The following is a 7500-nucleotide window of genomic DNA, read 5'->3' as shown; positions in this document are numbered from 1 at the left end:
ATCCACAGACATGGTTCGAACGAAAAAAAAAAGGGACATTTAGTTTTGGCGACCCCCCTGAAGAAGGGATGCTGCACCTCGGAGTTTCCTCCATATCAGCAACGCCGGCCCGGTTGTTCTGGCCTTTCTCCCATTTTCTTTCCCGCCAGTCTGTTGGTTACTTCTCAGGATTTAGGGTCCAGGATATGGGATGCAGGATTTAGTTTCTAGTGTCTCATTTCACTTGGAGTATGGTCAGTAATGTGTTTGGATGTGTTCCAAATGTTCCATAATTCTTGCGGCAACCTTCGCCATCACTCCTCGAGTCTCGCGGAACCTCGATTTCTCCTCCACCACGTCTCCTCCTTTCTAAGGAGTATTTTCTTGGCAGCCTGGGCGAGGGCCCTGTATGTGTCCTCGCGAATAATGCTCGTTCCGGTTGGGGGCCAGTCAAGGCCCTTCTCCTGGCAGACCGCACGGTACTCCCTCCTCTCTGTCTCATATAAGGGGCAGTGGAACATCACATGCATTGGGGACTCACCCGCGGCCCCGCAGAGGCAGCCGGGGTCATCGGACAACCCTCTCTCATGCAGCTTCTCAGCGAAATCCCCATGCCCTGACAGGAACTGGACGACGTAGTGTTCTAGGAACATCCACTTCATGAGAAGCCTGTCCAGCACGTTGGGGAAGAGTCCATGAGTGTGTCTGCCGGTCGTGGATTCGTCCCACCTGGTCTGCCACTCTCGCAGCAGATACTCAATCACCTCACTGTTGAGGTCCATGTCCGAACGCCCACCATCGAAGTCCTCCGGGAAGCTATAGCCATTGATGTCGAAGCTTCTCCCTCTAGAAGCCTTGTATCGGATGTCCAGGCGTCGCATATGCAGGTCAATCGGGGGGGAAAAAAAAAAAAAAAAAAAAAGGGACAGAGGGAATCTCGTTAATCCAAACACGCGCATCGCAAACATATCCGGGGACGATCTACCTAACAGTACAGACCAAAACTGACTCCCGCCGTTTACCCGCACGACCGATAGAACACGATTAGTAAACGTCGAAATATAACAATTAAATACTCATGCTAACACTTTCATACTTGATATTTGTCTTCGAAATGCTTTACCACACGATGATCTAATATTTATAATTGTCCGAGTAAGCCGGAAAGATAAGTTTACTCTTGGCGGTCGGAGCAATATTTCACAAAAACTGGAGCAATACGCGTCCGAGAGCTTTGAAACTCGAGAAATATTGATGACAAGCGGTATCGTGCGTGGATATAACGATTAAACTCGTGCGAGAGCTCGGGGAGAAAAGTTTACTCTTGGCGGTTGGACTTAGAAAAATTTCGCTCGAGCTCCTTCGCACGGCGATCCGACGCGCCTCGGCGCGCGAACGATTCGTTCGAGCGGCCGAGCAAGCGATGCGCTCCGAACATTATTCTCAGTTTATTCGATAAATACTCATCCGAGCGCTTTCATACTTGATATTTGTCTTCGAAATGCTTTACCACACGATGATCTAATATTTATAATTGTCCGAGTAAGCCGGAAAGATAAGTTTACTCTTGGCGGTCGGAGCAATATTTCTCAAAAACTGAAGCAATACGCGTCCGAGAGCTTTGAAACTCGAGAAATATTGATGACAAGCGGTATCGTGCGTGGATATAACGATTAAAGTCGTGCGGGAGCTCGGGGAGAAAAGTTTACTCTTGGCGGTTGGACTTAGAAAAATTTCGCTCGAGCTCCTTCGCACGGCGATCCGACGCGCCTCGGCGCGCGAACGATTCGTTCGAGCGGCCGAGCAAGCGATGCGCTCCGAACATTATTCTCAGTTTATTCGATAAATACTCATCCGAGCGCTTTCATACTTGATATTTGTCTTCAAAATGCTTTACCACACGATGATCTAATATTTATAATTGTCCGAGTCAACCGGAAAGATAAGTTTACTCTTGGCGGTCGGAGCAATATTTCTCAAAAACTCGAGCAATACGCGTCCGAGAGCATTGAACCTCGAGAAATATTGATGACAAGCGGTATCGTGCGTGGATATAACGATTAAACTCGTGCGGGAGCTCGGGGAGAAAAGTTTACTCTTGGCGGTTGGACTTAGAAAAATTTCGCTCGAGCTCCTTCGCACGGCGATCCGACGCGCCTCGGCGCGCGAACGATTCGTTCGAGCGGCCGAGCAAGCGATGCGCTCCGAACATTATTCTCAGTTTATTCGATAAATACTCATCCGAGCGCTTTCATACTTGATATTTGTCTTCGAAATGCTTTACCACACGATGATCTAATATTTATAATTGTCCGAGTCAACCGGAAAGATAAGTTTACTCTTGGCGGTCGGAGCAATATTTCTCAAAAACTCGAGCAATACGCGTCCGAGAGCATTGAAACTCGAGAAATATTGATGACAAGCGGTATCGTGCGTGGATATAACGATTAAACTCGTGCGGGAGCTCGGGGAGAAAAGTTTACTCTTGGCGGTTGGACTTAGAAAAATTTCGCTCGAGCTCCTTCGCACGGCGATCCGACGCGCCTCGACGCGCGAACGATTCGTTCGAGCGGCCGAGCAAGCGATGCGCTCCGAACATTATTCTCAGTTTATTCGATAAATACTCATCCGAGCGCTTTCATACTTGATATTTGTCTTCAAAATGCTTTACCACACGATGATCTAATATTTATAATTGTCCGAGTCAACCGGAAAGATAAGTTTACTCTTGGCGGTCGGAGCAATATTTCTCAAAAACTGGAGCAATACGCGTCCGAGAGCTTTGAAACTCGAGAAATGTTGATGACAAGCGGTATCGTGCGTGGATATAACGATTAAAGTCGTGCGGGAGCTCGGGGAGAAAAGTTTACTCTTGGCGGTTGGACTTAGAAAAATTTCGCTCGAGCTCCTTCGCATGGCGATCCGACGCGCCTCGGCGCGCGAACGATTCGTTCGAGCGGCCGAGCAAGCAATGCGCTCCGAACATTATTCTCAGTTTATTCGATAAATACTCATCCGAGCGCTTTCATACTTGATATTTGTCTTCAAAATGCTTTACCACACGATGATCTAATATTTATAATGGTCTGGGAACGCTAGGAAAAAAGTTTACTCTTGGCGGTTGGACTTAGAAAAATTTCGCTCGGTCGGAGTTGCTCGCAATGCGCCCGGAACATTATTCTGAGTTTATTCGATAAATATTCATCCTAGAGCTTTGATACTTGATATTTATTGTTAGAATGCGTTGTTATACAATGATCTAATATTTATAATGGTCTGGGAACGCTAGGAAAAAAGTTTACTCTTGGCGGTTGGACTTAGAAAAATTTCGCTCGGTCGGAGTTGCTCGCAATGCGCCCGGAACATTATTCTGAGTTTATTCGATAAATATTCATCCTAGAGCTTTGATACTTGATATTTATTGTTAGAATGCGTTATTATACAATGATCTAATATTTATAATGGTCTGGGAACGCTAGGAAAAAAGTTTACTCTTGGCGGTTGGACTTAGAAAAATTTCGCTCGGTCGGAGTTGCTCGCAATGCGCCCGGAACATTATTCTGAGTTTATTCGATAAATATTCATCCTAGAGCTTTGATACTTGATATTTATTGTTAGAATGCGTTGTTATACAATGATCTAACATTTATAATGGTCTGGGAACGCTAGGAAAAAAGTTTACTCTTGGCGGTTGGACTTAGAAAAATTTCGCTCGGTCGGAGTTGCTCGCAATGCGCCCGGAACATTATTCTGAGTTTATTCGATAAATATTCATCCTAAAGCTTTGATACTTGATATTTATTGTTAGAATGCGTTGTTATACAATGATCTAACATTTATAATGGTCTGGGAACGCTAGGAAAAAAGTTTACTCTTGGCGGTTGGACTTAGAAAAATTTCGCTCGGTCGGAGTTGCTCGCAATGCGCCCGGAACATTATTCTGAGTTTATTCGATAAATATTCATCCTAGAGCTTTGATACTTGATATTTATTGTTAGAATGCGTTATTATACAATGATCTAATATTTATAATGGTCTGGGAACGCTAGGAAAAAAGTTTACTCTTGGCGGGTGGACTTAGAAAAATTTCGCTCGGTCGGAGTTGCTCGCAATGCGCCCGGAACATTATTCTGAGTTTATTCGATAAATATTCATCCTAGAGCTTTGATACTTGATATTTATTGTTAGAATGCGTTGTTATACAATGATCTAACATTTATAATGGTCTGGGAACGCTAGGAAAAAAGTTTACTCTTGGCGGTTGGACTTAGAAAAATTTCGCTCGGTCGGAGTTGCTCGCAATGCGCCCGGAACATTATTCTGAGTTTATTCGATAAATATTCATCCTAAAGCTTTGATACTTGATATTTATTGTTAGAATGCGTTGTTATACAATGATCTAACATTTATAATGGTCTGGGAACGCTAGGAAAAAAGTTTACTCTTGGCGGTTGGACTTAGAAAAATTTCGCTCGGTCGGAGTTGCTCGCAATGCGCCCGGAACATTATTCTGAGTTTATTCGATAAATATTCATCCTAGAGCTTTGATACTTGATATTTATTGTTAGAATGCGTTATTATACAATGATCTAATATTTATAATGGTCTGGGAACGCTAGGAAAAAAGTTTACTCTTGGCGGGTGGACTTAGAAAAATTTCGCTCGGTCGGAGTTGCTCGCAATGCGCCCGGAACATTATTCTGAGTTTATTCGATAAATATTCATCCTAGAGCTTTGATACTTGATATTTATTGTTAGAATGCGTTGTTATACAATGATCTAACATTTATAATGGTCTGGGAACGCTAGGAAAAAAGTTTACTCTTGGCGGTTGGACTTAGAAAAATTTCGCTCGGTCGGAGTTGCTCGCAATGCGCCCGGAACATTATTCTGAGTTTATTCGATAAATATTCATCCTAAAGCTTTGATACTTGATATTTATTGTTAGAATGCGTTATTATACAATGATCTAATATTTATAATGGTCTGGGAACGCTAGGAAAAAAGTTTACTCTTGGCGGTTGGACTTAGAAAAATTTCGCTCGGTCGGAGTTGCTCGCAATGCGCCCGGAACATTATTCTGAGTTTATTCGATAAATATTCATCCTAGAGCTTTGATACTTGATATTTATTGTTAGAATGCGTTGTTATACAATGATCTAATATTTATAATGGTCTGGGAACGCTAGGAAAAAAGTTTACTCTTGGCGGTTGGACTTAGAAAAATTTCGCTCGGTCGGAGTTGCTCGCAATGCGCCCGGAACATTATTCTGAGTTTATTCGATAAATATTCATCCTAGAGCTTTGATACTTGATATTTATTGTTAGAATGCGTTATTATACAATGATCTAATATTTATAATGGTCTGGGAACGCTAGGAAAAAAGTTTACTCTTGGCGGTTGGACTTAGAAAAATTTCGCACGGTCGGAGTTGCTCGCAATGCGCCCGGAACATTATTCTGAGTTTATTCGATAAATATTCATCCTAAAGCTTTGATACTTGATATTTATTGTTAGAATGCGTTATTATACAATGATCTAATATTTATAATGGTCTGGGAACGCTAGGAAAAAAGTTTACTCTTGGCGGTTGGACTTAGAAAAATTTCGCTCGGTCGGAGTTGCTCGCAATGCGCCCGGAACATTATTCTGAGTTTATTCGATAAATATTCATCCTAAAGCTTTGATACTTGATATTTATTGTTAGAATGCGTTATTATGCAATGATCTAATATTTATAATGGTCTGGGAACGCTAGGAAAAAAGTTTACTCTTGGCGGTTGGACTTAGAAAAATTTCGCTCGGTCGGAGTTGCTCGCAATGCGCCCGGAACATTATTCTGAGTTTATTCGATAAATATTCATCCTAGAGCTTTGATACTTGATATTTATTGTTAGAATGCGTTGTTATACAATGATCTAATATTTATAATGGTCTGGGAACGCTAGGAAAAAAGTTTACTCTTGGCGGTTGGACTTAGAAAAATTTCGCTCGGTCGGAGTTGCTCGCAATGCGCCCGGAACATTATTCTGAGTTTATTCGATAAATATTCATCCTAGAGCTTTGATACTTGATATTTATTGTTAGAATGCTTTATTATACAATGATCTAATATTTATAATGGTCTAGATACGATAGAAAGATAAGTTTACTCTTGGCGGTTGGACTTGAAAAATGTTCAAAGTGCCGAGATAGTATATGAAAAGTTGAATATTTTGTGTTAAATATCCTGGAAATATAAATATTTATTGTGTTGTACAAAAAAATTTTTCATGCAAAAATTTTTCTAAGTCCCAACAGCCCCGCCGGACGGGCTGTTGCCGCGGCGGTTTGCACCCATAAGCGCGCGTGCTATTCACCGCGCGGCGCCGGCGTCCTTGCCGGCCGTTCGGTATCCTTAAGAGACTCGACGGTTCGGCGAGTCGGGCGGTTCAGCGCGCGCTTGGGGCTATTCTACGATCTCGGTCGAGAAGCAGTTCACGGCGCCTCGAGACTTCGGTCTCGACTGTTTCGTTCCGTACTTCGTTTCGAACTTTTCTCTACACAGCATTGCCACGGGTCGGTGTCTAAGACCGAATGGCCCTTATGTGGCGAGCCTCCCATCGAGGAGGTTGGTGACTTGTATGCACTGATGTGTATACTCGTACTAACTGAGCATCAACTCTTCTATCCGAGCTAAAAGTTTGAGATAGTTATGGAAAGATGTTTGAGAGAAACTAAAACTAGAGAGAAGTCAAACTTCTTGTTTGCAGAGAAACGAAAAGTAAATAAAATGAGGTTGGCTTTCGGAGGGGCATTGTTACACCCAGAGCCCAGCATGCGTCCTGTCCGCGCTTCCTCGGCACTTGTGTCGATTGTCCAGCGCCCGTGGTTACGTGCTACGTGGGATACTCGTGCTACCAGATGTTAGCTCAACCTGAGAACGCAAGGAAATATAAGAATTTGTTCTCGAGAGAAACCCAAAAGGGAAATATTAAACACGAATTTCATGCACTACGTTATGATTTGTGATGTTATGACAAAAATATAAACCGAGAACGCAGGAATATCTGGCAAATGAATTTGTTCGAGGTTAAGAAAGAAAGGAAAAGAAGGAAGGTGGCAATATGATATAAACTCGTTCGAAAGGTTCTCTGAGAATTCGAACGAGTAAAAATGAATTTATACAAAACTTAAGAGAGAAGAGAGATTGAGGGAGGAATATGATATAAACTCGTTCGAAAGGTTCTCTGAGAATTCGAACGAGTAAAAATGAATTTATACAAAACTATAAGAGAGAAGAGATTGAGGGAGGAATATGATATAAACTCGTTCGAAAGGTTCTCTGAGAATTCGAACGAGTAAAAATGAATTTATACAAAACTATAAGAGAGAAGAGATTGAGGGAGGAATATGATATAAACTCGTTCGAAAGGTTCTCTGAGAATTCGAACGAGTAAAAAGGAATTTTTATACAAAACTATAAGAGAGTGTCGTCGACCTGTCTCTGAAAGAGCTGGCGACGAAAAGACACATATTTA

The sequence above is a fragment of the Lasioglossum baleicum genome, unplaced genomic scaffold (assembly GCF_051020765.1).
Source record: "Lasioglossum baleicum unplaced genomic scaffold, iyLasBale1 scaffold0112, whole genome shotgun sequence".
Taxonomy (NCBI): Eukaryota; Metazoa; Arthropoda; class Insecta; order Hymenoptera; family Halictidae; genus Lasioglossum; species Lasioglossum baleicum.
The sequence above is the reverse complement of the archived record's forward strand: the minus strand, read 5'-3'. Positions refer to the sequence as shown.